The 14,902-nt window shown below is 33.1% G+C and overlaps 1 protein-coding gene across 4 annotated transcripts in view; it reads right to left on the reverse strand.

The window, feature by feature from the left end:
• Nucleotides 1-14,902, reverse strand: part of LOC145268816 (uncharacterized) — a 121,657-nt gene that overhangs the window by 90,438 nt on the left and 16,317 nt on the right. The window contains exon 3 of one of the 4 annotated variants that reach the window (XM_080124453.1): nucleotides 9,690-9,761. The exons of the other annotated variants lie outside the window; for them this stretch is intronic. The gene's annotated coding sequence lies outside the window, so the exon portion shown is untranslated. The remainder of the gene's footprint in view (nucleotides 1-9,689; nucleotides 9,762-14,902) is intronic. 4 annotated transcript variants of the gene reach the window in all.

Genomic DNA, 14,902 nt, shown 5'->3' on the forward strand with positions numbered 1-14,902 from the left:
TACGTAGAATTTTACACGATTTTTGTTATTTTAGCACCTCTCGTGTTGATTCGGCTTTTTTGTATAAAAGCAAAACTGATCTGAAGTGAAGGTGCGGTTCCCGAAAGCCAGGAACGTCCAGAAAGCAATGGACGTTTGATCAATGCGGGGGAAACTCTTTATATCAGACAATTGCTATTCATATGGGCATTTTGGCGAAACAAAAAGTTGGGAAACGAAACCAGAAAAACTGTTTCACAATAAATGTTCACTACGGTGCTTCTATGGCATGATCATTAAAATTGCGCAATTGTCAATTTAACTTTTTAATCATTAAAATTGAACTGTCCCTTCATGGGCGTGTGGGTAAGTTGTCAGGTTTTTTTTCACACTTTCTTTTCCAACTTCGCCTCAACGTTCCGGGTTCGATTCTACCTACTTACAATTTTTTTTTTTTTTTTTTTTTACATTTTTACCCCCCTCCCCTCCTCCGAACACACACACACACACACACACACCTACAAACACCTGGGCAATGCCGGATACCCCCTCTAGTCAATAATATAAATCTCACCTGTGTTTAAAATGTATGTATGCTTGTATATCTGCTAAAAACTTTTGACAAGATCGGTATTGTTTTGAAGCTCAACCCTTCGAACGACAAATATCGAAAAATTGGCTAAAAACATTAATTCTTTCACCTTCAACTGGGCACTTTTCTACAGGGAGGGGGGGTCGCTTTTTTAGAAAGTCATCCCCTCTTTTCGATTGACTAGCCTTAAATCTTCGTCATGTTTTTTTTTTTTTTCACATTCTTTTCCTCTTTCGTGCTACGAGTTTGAGCCTGCCCGCCTATCACTTTTTTTTTTTTTTTTTTTTTTGCACGAAGGCTAGTATAATAATAAATACAAAATCTGCATTAATCAAAATATCATATTTAAGCATATTTTACGACTGAGCAATGCCGGGCGGCCTGCTAGTATATATATATAACAGATGTTAGCAAAGGTAGGATGTTACTCTTCTACCTATCTAGAATTTACTTGAAACACCAGTAGTTTTGAATCTAGAGTTTGAACAAGAAAAAAAAATGGCTGACATTAGGCGGTCATCTAAAGAGTATTGATTATCGTTCAAAAATCGAAAATTAAACAAAATACTGGTAGAAACTCATCCAATAAATTTCACCAATCGTGCAGAAATGTAACGCAAGAAAATTTAATCTATTGTATTTTACTTTTGGATCTGGTAAGATTTTTTTCCTAATTTTGTTTATCGTTTCCTAGAAGGTTTCTATAAAAAATAAAATTAAAAGAAGATTCAAGATGGAGTCGTTTATTTATTGTGATGTGAATGTTCGATGCCGTATGCTTAAACAAACACTAAATACTAGTAAATTAAACGTAAATTTGTTTTAACTAATTTACCAACTGAATTTCCTTCAAAATAATTTATCCCCCACTCCATTTTTTTAAAAAAATTATTTGTTTAAAACAAAAAGAAAAAATGAGAAAAAAAGAAAAAGAAAAATGAAGAAAAAATCCCGGGCAACGCCGGATCAATACAACTAGTCGGCATAATAAAAATGGCGATTTTTAGGTAAATTATTAACAATGTAGGTCATTTATTAAAAACGCAAAATTTGTTTTTGTTTTTAAGTTTGCATTTGATAAAAAGAATGGGATATACTTTTAGTGGAATAACGTTTTACAAATAATAACGAAAGGATTAAATAAAAAAGGGACAAAAATAAAAATGAATAAATAAATTATTTCGGCGTTTCGTTGTTTATTTCAAGATGTGGAAAGTGCGTACGTGACTTTCGGTAATTATTTGATGGAAGTCTCCCTAGAAAGAGTTGTCTCCCTTGCGAGACGGATAAAAAAAAAAATTGGGTTCAATCATAGAATAGAGGTTTCAACTATTTTACTTTGAATGGATTTTCGGATTAGAGGCCACATATATATTTTTTTTTATTTCAAATACACACACACACACACACACACACACACACACACACACACACACACACACACACACACACACAAGAAATTATTGAAAAAAAAAAATATATATATATATATATATTTAGTTTTATACATATAAAGATTGTCAAACCGATTTTTTTATGGATAATGCAAAAAGAGAAAAAGAAAGTGACTGTAAGTCCGCAGCAAACAGTGTAAGATAAAATTTTATTTTACTAAAATACATAAATAAATAAATTTTTTCATGAAGTTATATATTTTTTGTAATACTATAAAGCAAATTTAAAACAGTGAAACAATGCAAAAAAAAAAAAAAAAAAATAATAATAAATAAATTAAATATAATGTGATTTTTGGTATTATTATACAAACACCGTGACAGGGTTAGGGTTAGGTTTTAGGGTTAGGGTTAGGGTTTAGGGTTAGGGTTAGGGTTAATTCGCTGTCACGGTGTTTGTATAAATTTACCCGATTTTTTTTTATATTACACCGTATGTTGTGAACTTCGAGTCGTCTATTCTTCTGCATTGCACCATGCACCACCTTTTTATGTTTATTTTCATGAATTTTATTATATTTTTTCATGAGGTATTTCAGTCACGTAAATTATCTGGTAAACGTCTAGATTTGCGTCGGGGCCAGATTGTTCGCAAAAGCGATTCATTTTTTAGTAAATTTTTACGATGTGTCCCAGCGTATTATAAACACCCCAACTTCCCTATGTTAAGAACGGCTTTCGGAATAAACACCCCTAACCTCGAAAGCCGTTCTTAACATGGGGAGGTTGGGGGAGGGTGTTTATTACGAAAGCCGTTTTAAACATGGGATGGTTGGAGACGTTTATACTACGCTGGGGCAGGGGCACGTCGTAAGTAAAAAAGAAAAGAAAAAACAAAACGCATTTCAAATGAACAAATATGTTTGTATTATCGCTATTTTTCCAAAATGGCGGCATAACGAGGTCATTAGCTAACAAGCAAACATGTCATGTTATAAAATAAAGAATAAAAATAAAAATTGTCTTTTCGAAGAATATGTCCCCGACGCCAATCTCAACATTTACTTAATTATTTAGTGTTAAATGGATTTTCGGCAAAAAGCTTTTTTTAAAAATAGTAAATTTATAACATGTTTTATTGTAAAAACTCGCTGGTAATACATAAGTAGTAATAAATAAAAATAATTTAAAAAAATAAAAAATAATACTCTTGAAGAGTATGGCCTGGATCCTCGGGATTTTCCGTCAATTATGGTTTGTGCTTGCCCGGCAGTCACGGGATTAACCCGAGCAAAGTAACAGCCGCAGACGAAATTCAAAACAAACAAAATTGAAAAATAGAAATACAATAATTTTTTTTTTTTTTTTTTAATTTAAAAAATTAAAAAACTACTGCAAATTTACTGAATTTGTCTTTTTCAAAAAAAAGTTGCATTTGTATTGTTTATTTACTTTTATTATTTTTTAGCTGCTATTTTTTTAAACAGTAAGTTTTTTTAGCCGTAAATTGTTAGGTGAAAGTACATATTTTTAAAGAAAACTTATTTTGTTTTTTAAAGAAAATTGGCAGTAAACTTTTTTTTTTTTTTTTTTTTTTTAAAGATGAATGATTTTTATGAAAACCATACATTGTTAGGTGAAAAGTACAGTACAATGTAAACAGAATTTTTGTGAAATAATAAATGGTATTCTACTCGGTAAATGTCGGCGTGTTAGTCACGGAAAAACGGTTAATTAAACAGTAGAAGCATCTGTTTAACTACACAAATTTTACAATTGAATATCCCCCCCTTCCCAAAAAAGAACAAAAAACATGTTTGGTGCTTATGCTTTTGTAAACCGCTCGTGAAAACTATTTTTTAGATCAATCAAAAAGCATTAAACACTACGTAAGACAAAAAAAATAAAAATGAACCACATTTTTGGGGGGAGGGGGGGACTTCCTTATTTTAAATGGCCGCTTAAAGATTCCTCCGCGATGTGATAAGACACTACACTACGCCCGTTCGCACGCGAACGTATCATGTAAGAAAAACACTATCGAAGGCGGTGAAATGGCGCAAAATAGTTCCAAGGTCCAGGGGTTCATACCAGGCAAACCGTAAATTTGTGGTGGGTTTTATTATTCATTGTCAGCGAACTCGAATACTCCTAAGAAAAACAAATTACAGTGATCGGGGTTCTGTTGTAGCGCAAGGTAACATTAATTGAATTTCTAAATTATAATAATAGGAAAATTGGTGCAAGTCCAGATTAGCACTTGTGGCGATAAACAAAAATAAAGAAAAACCTTTATCGTGTACCTTTTGGACAATTGAATATATTTTAATAAAAAATAATTATTACAACAAAAACAATCGTGTTCTCGTCGAGTAGGTTTTTTATTTATTTTTTTTATTATTCAAGAAAATAAAATTTCACTGTTTTTCGATAACAAAAAAAGGCGACGGCATTGAAATGAAAACTCGGTTTGACAGCCATCTTCATTCCGTGACAAGTAGGCACACGATAAAGATTTTTCTTTATTTTTGTTTATCGCCACAAGTGCTAATCTGGACATGCACCAATTTTCCTGTTAATTTAGAAATTGTAAATGTCGGATGATAAAACTAAAAAACTGCTTATTAAAAAAAAAAAAAAAAAAAAAAAAAATCTAACTATAATCTATAATAATGAACCACCTTTTTTTTTTTTTTTTTTTTTTTTTGAAAACTTTCTCGTTATATCAAATGTCCGCTAAAGATTCCTCCGACAAGTCACTTTATTACGCGCGTGCGCACGCGAACACATGTTAAAAAAAAAAAAAAAAAAAACACTGCCGCACGCACGCGCGTATCGTTAACGAAATCAGTGAAATGGCGCAAAATAGTCCCAGGATCCCGAGGTTAATACCATACAAACGATAAATTTGCGACGTGTTTGAATAGAAGATTAGTTGTCAGCAACTTCCGAAAACCTCTAAAACTACAAAATGATGTTAGGTAGTAAAAGAGTCTTGTCGCCTGGGCCCCGGAGGGCTCAGTATTGTGACTTTTTATGGTAACCGATACTTTAAGTTTCATGGTACACACGAAATGCCGCAACGAAAACTAGTTTTAAAACGTAATCGCCATATGCGAAAATGGAGGCTGATAAAGCGCCAACACAAAGGGCTTATCTATCATTGATTGTTAAACCAATACTGCTAGCGTGTAGACTGCGATAAAAAAAAAAAAAAAAAAAAAAAAAAAATTGTATAGGCAACAAAAATGGCCTTTAATTATTATGTTTATATTATTGTTTTTAATTTTTATTTTTAATATTTTAAATTGAGGAACAATTTCGAGTAAAAATCTATTTTATTCATGGAAGAAAGAAACCTTTTAACTATGAATTTGCTACAAGAATCGAGTCAAATGTTTACAAAATCGAGACCAAAATCACTGCCCTCTGTAAAAATGGAATGGAGTCACTAAAACGAAACAAGCACTTTAATTATCACGGAAAGCAAATTATAGTTCTTTATAATTGACGTGACGTAAATGTTTTTAAAAAAATTGTGAAAGAAATATTTCCATACATACTTCAATATTTTTTATTGTTTGGATTGAGAGATTTTAAAGAGACTATTTTTAATCAACATAACACAATACGTGTTGCAAACAAAAATTGTATATGTAGTCGAGATTTACACATCGACGTACAAAATCCAAATGCATAAACGTGTTTATACGCATATTGTCTGCGCATGCACTATCCTGAATAATAAAAAAAAACAAACAAAAAAAAAACAAATAATTATATTTTATACTAACCAGAAAACTATGAATTTATTTGAAATGGTTTCTCTGGGAGCTACCTAAATCCTTTAGAAGCCAGATTTTTTCTTCAGTACCAGTAGATCCAAGTTGACTCAAGACTACGGATTGGTGTCGCTGGCAGCTCCCATCGACAACACCTTTCTCCACTCACACGGACACAACCATTAACGAACACACAGACAAACACAAAACTCATAAACATTATCGTCTGCCAATCTGTTAAATCTAATTCATTGAAGTAAACTTTATCACTGAACTATTTTCTAATATGATAAACAAAAAAACATTGGCTCTTATAAACAACTTTCAATGAATTATCTTCTAATATATGAAAAGGCAAAATGTGTGTGTGTGTGGGGGGGGCACTCCCAAAACTTTTGACAGACACATCAGATCATGACAAAATTGGTATCGTTAGAAAGATCGATCTCTTGGATAATAAATACCTAAAAATTGGCCAAAAAGATTAATTCTATGCTGACCAACTGGGTTGTTTTTTGTAAGGAGGAGTCAGTTTTTGCGTCAACGCTTTTGCAAGTCACTCACGCCTAGCGATCTCAACGTACATTCAGAACACGTTATTTTGAAGACCTGTGACGTCACAAGTGTGCAGTGGCCGAGACGGCTAACGCGTTAGCTTTTTTTCACCTCTATTTCCTCTTTCGCGTTACAGGTTTGAATCTGGCTGCTGTGGCTATATTTTTTTTTTTTTTTTGCCCGCACAGGATTCGCTGCTATTTTAATTGAAACTTTTTTTTTTTTTAGGACTTGGTTGCTCAGTAGTCTTACTATACCATCTCTCCACACCATGGAAACGCCGGGTACCCATGTTGGTCTTCTTTATATCTATAAATATAAAAGCGAAAATGTATGTATGTTTGTGTCAGGTCATGTCATATGCTACTGGTACCATGTAACCCAGTACTACCTGCCTCATGGTTGGGTCACCGGCGACTAAACTGGTTCCCCTGCCAGACTTGTTTGGTGAGGAGGGCGGCTAGTCTCCCTGGAGGATTAAAAACAAGACCTTCCAAAGGGCAAATGAACTCTTTTTCTGGGTCAACGGCCAACTAGCACCGTGTATATTTGTGTGTGTGTATATGTGTATTGGGGTGGAGAGGGCTCCCGTAAGCCGTGGTGAAGGCAACCTTTCTAGGAGAAGCAAATCTCTAATTTAAAAAAAAACATAAAGCGGGAGACCAGTAGCCGCATTAAGCTGGTCTGCAGTTTAATTTGTTGCTGGCTACCTTGCTCTTGCTTGTTGCTGGATCTCAACATTTTGAACCGAGAGAGAGACAAAGCTAAGACTCTGAAACATCATCTTTGTATAGATACTCCCTCAGGCATTTGGGCTCATGGATTTTAAATGTCTGAGGGAGTGGCACTCGTCTGACAAGACGTTGCAATCATCATGTATGTATGTATGTGTGTTCGCTTTTTCTGTATGTCTACAAAAGACTTCTTTCAGAGAAGCGGTCGGTCGGTTCACAACTTTATAAACTTTTTATATCACATAGAAATCGTAATATCTCACAGTTAACAACGAAGCTCGCCTGTTTATTTAATTTGCTCCATTTCGGGAAGATAAATATACAACATTTGTCGCTTGAAGCATGCGGGTTAGTCTTTTTCCTCTTGGGGGCGAGGAAAAAAGCGTTCAGCAGTAAATGAAATCCCGCAGTCAAACTGACCTCATTAACTCATTAAAACGAGCACCTGCTAAATCCAACTAATTAAATAAATTCAAACGTGTTTCCGTAAACATGTCGCGGTGGGGCAATGGTTAATGTCGCATGTTTTTTTTTTCACAACTTTGCCTCAAGGGTTCGGGTTCGATCCTCATACTTACTTTTTTTTACCCCCCCCCCCAAACACCCGGGCAATGCCGGGTACCCCTCGCTAGTATATATATAAAAGGCAAAATGTGTGTTAGTGTGTGTGTGTGCATTTTTTTGTATGTCCAGCAAAGGCTTTTTGGGGAGAGTTCTCGGGGGGAGGGGAGAGAGATTACTACGTCTTAGAACTTTTTATATACTCCTTAGATTATAATATCTACGAAACGACACCGTAAATATCTTTTATTTCAGCGACTTTTATGTTACAAAATTTGCACTGTAAATTTATTTCTCTACTACTACTACTACTACTACTGCCTGATGTTTGACCTAGAAAACCATACGTTGATGTTCAACCACCTGCGTTTTTAAACATTTATTTTTAACCGTTCTAAATTCCTTGCTTTCGTAGCATCATGCTAAGTCATCAGACTATTAACCTCAAGCATTCGGGTTCGAGCTTACCTTCCTCCCAAAACTTTTTCGATGTTTTTTTTTGTTTTTATTTTTCCGATTGTTTTTAACAAGTTTAACATTGTTTTTTTTTTTTTAATATTTAAACAGTGTTATTACTTCGCTTATTATTTAGTTTTGATTTAATCACCCCCCCCCCAACACACACACCAAGCACATGGCTAACGTCGGGCACCCCCGCTTGTCTATAAAAGGCAAAATGCGCACAAGTTTTTGTATGTCCAAAAAAGGCTTGGGGGTAATTATCGCTTAGAACTTCTTATATACTGTGTAGATCATAATATGTACGAATAGTGAACATGCGTCGTGGCTAGATTTATTTATATCAACTTTTACACAATTCTTAATATTTCAGCCCGTCTCGTGTTAATTCAGCTTTTTTGTATAAAAGCGAAACTGATGTGCAAATAAGGTGTGATTCTTGGCCTATGAGCCGAAAGCGTCCACAAAGCAAATGGGCGTTTGGTCAATGTCGGTTTTTACCGTCATATCAGACAATTGCTTTCATTTGGACACTCCCCTAATAAAGGGAGAGCTGGTTTTTCCCCAACATGGGGAAACAAGACCAGACAAAGTTGGGTAAAAAACAAACTCAAAAGAACTGTCCTGCAGTTAAAATTAAGTGTGGAATTTCATTTCCTTTGACCTAATTAGATTCGCCGCGCACCTGCCATTTATGAATGTTAAACTGAAATTGTTTTCAGTTACTTTCCTTTCATGGGCGAGAGGGTAACTTACCAAGTTTTTCACCTCAATGTTCCGGGTTCTATCCTACCTACCTACCAAAACTTTTTATTTTATTTTTTTATTTTATTCTTTTTACATCATGTTTGTTGTTTTTTTTTTTCTTATTTTTCCGATTTTTCAAAAGAAGTTTAAGGTAGGGTTTGGATCACTCCCAATCCACCAACACACACACCTACAAAAAACTTATTTGCTAGTTTTTTTTTTTGTTTTTGTTCGTTTTAATATTTGTTTTAAAGCCTACCTTCCTACCAAAACTTTTTTTTCTTACCTCTCTCCACCCGGGCAACACCGGATAACCATGCTAGTGTACAATAAATATTTTTTTTTCTTTAAACTCTTAATATATGTTGTATGTTAAATACCCCTAGACTCAAACACGTAAAAAGACACACACACCATTTAATTAGACTTTTTTATTGCAAAAATTACAAAACAAATCACTATTCACTGGTCTATTAATTTTTTGGTAAATTTTTAGTTTACCGACCCCTCGGCATTCACCTTTAATTTGTGGACTTTTATAGGTTTTAGGGTATGCTGAGGACGAAAATCGCATTTATTTTTTGCGCAAACATGCAGTTATCCATATTTGAAGACATGCAGTATCGAACATAATCTATCATTTTTAATGGCAGCAATCTTGTTTTCCAATAACGAAAAAACACCAAAAAAGACTAAATATACCACATGTAACTGGAATACCCTCTTCCCCACCGCCGGCGTTGGCACAAAAAGGTTTATTGAAGGGGGGAAGGGGCAAATTTCAAGAAATCTTGAGCGAAAGGAAAGAACGTAAAGACAAGATTTCAAATTAAAAACAGTATTTAAAGTAATATTTATTAAAATAAATTAAAAAGGTAAATATTACCTTTCGCTATAACAGAACACCGACCACTAATTTGATTTTTTTTGTTTAGGGTTATTCAATGTTGCTGGCCATCTGTAATTTAAAAAAAAAAGTAGAAATATTTTTTGCCATTATTTTTTTTTTGTGTGAAAATATTAAATAAGCAATGCTTAATTCAATGGTAATATCGGTAGTTCGAAAAATTCATTTTTCTTTGAGTTATATCGAATTCATTAATACAGACTTTAGGGGCTTTTTTGTAATGTTCCTGTGAAAATTATTTGATTTTATTGTTACAAATTACGATGCTTTATTTATATAAAAAAAGCAAAAATAAATTTTGCGTTTTTTATTTACTACTGAAAATCATAACTTTAGTAAAGGTATGTTTTGTTTAAACAAAATAATACATTTCCACTAAGATTTAAATAAAAATAATTAGTTCATTATATTCCGCGATCATTATTTGATAAATACTGAAAATTTTATTAAAATTGGTTAATTTCCTGATTTTTGGTGAATTTTTAAGTAAAGGGAGGGGTCAAAATGTTTATAAATTTTGAGCGTCAGCATTCATTTTGCCCATACCTAGTTTATAAGATGTAGGAGAGAGAGAGAGAGAGAATCATTTTTTTCTAGAATTGTTCCCGTACACATTTCATCTTTACATGAATGTTTTAGACAGTGGGAGGAAGGGCAAATAAAACACAATAAGAGAAGTAGTGAGAGGAATAAAATGTTATGTTCCTGTCCAAAGACCACGAGGGACGTTCCAAGAGTAATGCCTCCTATTTTTTTTTATTCCACTTAAATTGATTAGAGCAGATTGCAAATTGACCTGTTATGATGACTGAACTTATGCATTCATAACCTGAAAGTTTCATCGCTCTGTTACAGGTACTGAAGGTGTGAGACTTCATGCAGAAAAAATTGAATCTATCAACATTCACCGGTGCCTGTTGAATGTTTACAGAGCCAATACAGTTGATGTCAACACAATTAGATGGGTTTGTTGATTTTAGAATGGCAACAGAGATGCGAGTGACAAAGCACGCTCCAGACATTTACAACTGAGGCATCAAAAGAGGCTGGCAAAAGTGTATTGAGAATTTGAGAATTTTGGTGACTGAAGTTTTTTTTTTGTTTTTTTTTTAAATTATACCATGTCCGTCTTCATAGCTCTTGAACACCTAAGTTTTTGAGGAAAAAAAAAAAAAATAGGAAGCTTTACTTTTGGAACAACTCTTGTATATAGGACTAAAAGAAAAAAATGCTACCAGAGTGTTTTTCAGGGTTGGACAGAAGCTCCGTCTACTGAATGACATCTTCTAGAGGAGACTGTTTAAAAACTTCTACCTGTATTTCTTTGTCCTCGACAGGAGCCAAATAATATTAAGTCAGTGCTGTCTTTGTTTGGAACTGTCAACCCACATCAGTGGTTCAGAATCACAGATATTTATAAAATCTCAGCCATGTGAAAGTGTTAGATATTGGGTAGACGACTCTGGGAAGAAAACCATTTAGCTTGCACACACGCAGATGAATTCCATGAGGAATGCGGGACTTTCTACCATTGTCTATTTATTGGAATGCATAATTTGACCAGAAATATGTAAGAGGATATCGGGCAAAGGAAATATTTAACAATAGAGAATAGGAAATATTAACATTCCAATGGAAAAAGAATTTTTATATAAATTGTCACAAAGAGAAAGTGGGTCAGTCAGAAAGAAAGCAAGCTTAACATTTCTTTATCGCTTATATCCACACTCACCCCACATGCCTTCAGAGATGTCAAAACACTAGTAATAATTTTAAATCCAAAACTGATTGTCAGTGTGTGAAAAACAAAAACAAAGTATTATTTTATAGATCAGCTGTGTTGTGTTTTACTCGCTGTCAGAGTGTATATCTATATATCTATAAAAGTGAAAGTGTCTGTCCGTGTACATTTCTCTACACAATAACTGTCAATTTTCAGTCTACAGACTCGAAATTTGATATACAAGGTATGGAGATCTGGGAAAAATCTTTGTAATCCGTTTTTGACCAAATATTTGGCTGTTAAGGGGTCAAAGTTCAGCGATTTGACTTTTGAGAACTCTACGAAACTCCTCTGCCAATCTTGGGTATAAACACTTGAAATTTTAGATATAGGTTCCTTGGACATGGATCTAACTTAATAATTTGATTTGAGCCCAAAACAAAAAATGTTAAGGGGTCATAATAGGTGTCAAAGTTTAAAAAAAGTTTGACCTCTGCAGTCTCTACCAAACTACTTAGACAATTTCTGGTCTAAACATTTGAAATTTTACATAATGGTATTCAGAGATAGGGCAAGCTTTTTAATTGGTTTGGGTCGAAAATTTTAGCTACCAATATATAAATGTATGTATGTTTGCCTGTCTGCCTAAAACCTTCGACAGAGGCGACGAATTTTCACAAGATCAGTATCGTTTTGAAGCTCGACCCTTCAGACGACAAATACCGAAAAATTGGCCAAAAACATTCATTTCTTCACCCTCAACTGGGCACTTTTCTACAGGAAGGGGTCACTTTTTTCGCCAATATTTTCAAAAGTATGTATATCCCCTCTTTTCGATTGTCTAGCCTTTATTTAAACCTACCTCACTTCCGGTTTGGTGGTGATCGTAACAGCAAAGACGTCATGTCCCCCCCCCCCGTTCTTTTCCTCCTCCGTGGTACGGGTTCGAGCCTGCCTTCCTACTACCACTTTGTTTTTTATTTTTTTTGCTCAACATACACCTCCAAACACCCGGGTAACACTGGGCTGAAATGCTAGTATATATATATATATATATATATATATATATATATATATATACACACACACACACACACACACACACACACACACAGGTATAGCGCAATGGTTAGAAGCTCCAACTCTCGTTTGGGCGATCGGGTTTCGATCCTGACTTGAGGTAGTTGCTTGTCTAGCCGCACTGATGAGCTGTGAAACAGCGAAACAGTACTGTATATGGATGACACATATATATATATATATATCTTGGATCAGTGACAAAAGTAAATGTAACACAGACTGAAAAGCGCATTTTGGAACAACCGGTCGCAGCAAATACATAAGAAAAGCAATTGAGGTAGACAGGTGCAAAAGGTCAAGCCTAATTTACCGACACCAAGATTTGTAAAACAATAAGATTTCAGTCTTTTTATTTTTAATCTTTGATTGTATCTATTCGTCTCTCTCCTTTCTTTCTTTCTGTCATCACGAGAGAAAGAGTTGGGATCCAATCACAGTTGGCAACGGACAAGATGTTCGAGTTGGACACTGATCGAGGCTTCTTGGTCCCTAGCTAAGCCAACTCACAAGTTCTTAAAATTTTTTGAATACTGAAAGCTAGCAGGACCCATGGAAATTCTGCAGACTGAGAAATATATTGAATCAAGAAATATGTTTTGATAATACTGATATTTCTCTGGATAGTACTAGAAAAAACAAGTGAAGCACAGTGAATGACGCATAAAAAAAAAATGACTAAGTTCAGCATTTGTCCCCCTCCCCCCATTTAGCCCTAAAAATCCCGAAGGAACGTCAAATTCTGGTGAAAATGAACAAATGGTGCAGTTTTAGGCCTTAACATGTAAATATAGTTCTGCACCATGCAAAAAAAAAAAAAAAAAAAAAAAAAATTAAGGCCATCATTTGACCCCCCCCCCCCCATTTAGCCTTAAAAGTTCCCAAAGCCTTAACATATTTAAATTTGAGTTCAGCACCATGCAAAACTGCTAAATAGACATACACAGAAAATTTTGGACAAATATGGTAAAATAGTCCCCAAAATGGAGTAGAGCCCCTGGGGTACACTCAAGAGTTATTGTGAAGTATAGACAAACAAACAAAATTAAATAGAAATCAGTTATTTACAACTTTTTAGAAACTTTTATAAAAATCCAAGGCATCATTTTTTTTTTTTTTTAATAAGCACAAAAGTGTCAATTTTAGCCATTTTAACCTAAAAGGCACCCCTAGGGAGCAACCGGAGTTTTCCCAGAGAATCCATTGTTATTTTTTACTCATATCATGTTTAATGTTTGTGCAAAAATTCCAAGGTGTAGTTATTGAGAAAAGTGCGGATAGACGAACGGACAAGAGTGAATTTACAGATCCACCCTCTTTTTGTCGTGGGACAAAAAAATTAATAACATGCAGTAAATATACGCTTATGAACATTTCTGTAGAAAACAGTTTAGAACTGAGGCTGAATGAGATTTAAATGTCCGAGATAGCAGTTGCCTCTTCTACCATGACAGTAAAAAAAAAACTCAGAAAACAATATTTCCTGTAGAATATTTTACTATTCAAAAATTTTAAAAGAAACAAAAAACAAATTGCAAGTTAATTTAATAAATAGATATACTTATTAAAATCAATTTTGCATTTGCCTGGTCTTTTCAGCAGTTAAATTTTAAATTCATATATATATATATCAAATTAGAGTCTTATTTTTGAATTTGAATTTTGAGACAACAAAAAAAAAAAAAAAAATTGGGAATCAGGGTTGCAATTTTGTAAATGTTCATTTTTTTTTTTTTTAAGTTTTAGTTTTAAAGTTTTAAAAAAGTAAACGAGAACGCATAGTAAAATGGTTAGCAGGACACTGAATACTGGTGTCATTTTGTAATAAACTCATCAAAAAAGTTAAAAGAAAAGTGAAAAAAGTGAAAAACAAAAGTAAAAAGAAAGTGAAAAAAATATTTAAAAAAAGTGAAAAAAATATTTAAAAAGTGAAAAAAAAATATTAAAAAAAAGTTAAAAAGAAGGTGAAAAAAATATAAAAAAAGTGAAAAAATATATCAAAAATGAAAAATATATAAAATGAAAAAAATATATAAAAAAGCGAAAAAATTTTTTTAAAAAGTGAAAATGTTTTAAAAAGGTGAAAAAATTTTTTTAAAAAGTGAAAAATTTTTTTTAAAAAGTCAAAATTTTTAAAAAGTGAAAAAATTTTTTAAAAAAGTCAAAAAAATTTTTAAAAAAGTGAAAAAAAATTTTTAAAAAAGTGAAAAAAATTTTCTAAAAAAGTGAAAAAATTTTTCTAAAAAAGTGAAAAAATTTTTTTAAAAAAGTGAAAAAAATTTTTTTTTAAAAAGTGAAAAAAATTTTTTTAAAAAGTGAAAAAAATATTAAAAAAAGTGAAAAAAATATTAAAAAAGTGAAAAAGAAAGTGAAAAAATATAAAAAAAGTGAA

The sequence above is a fragment of the Euprymna scolopes genome, chromosome 44 (assembly GCF_053919585.1).
Source record: "Euprymna scolopes isolate OS-2025 chromosome 44, ASM5391958v1, whole genome shotgun sequence".
In the NCBI taxonomy this organism is placed as follows: domain Eukaryota; kingdom Metazoa; phylum Mollusca; class Cephalopoda; order Sepiida; family Sepiolidae; genus Euprymna; species Euprymna scolopes.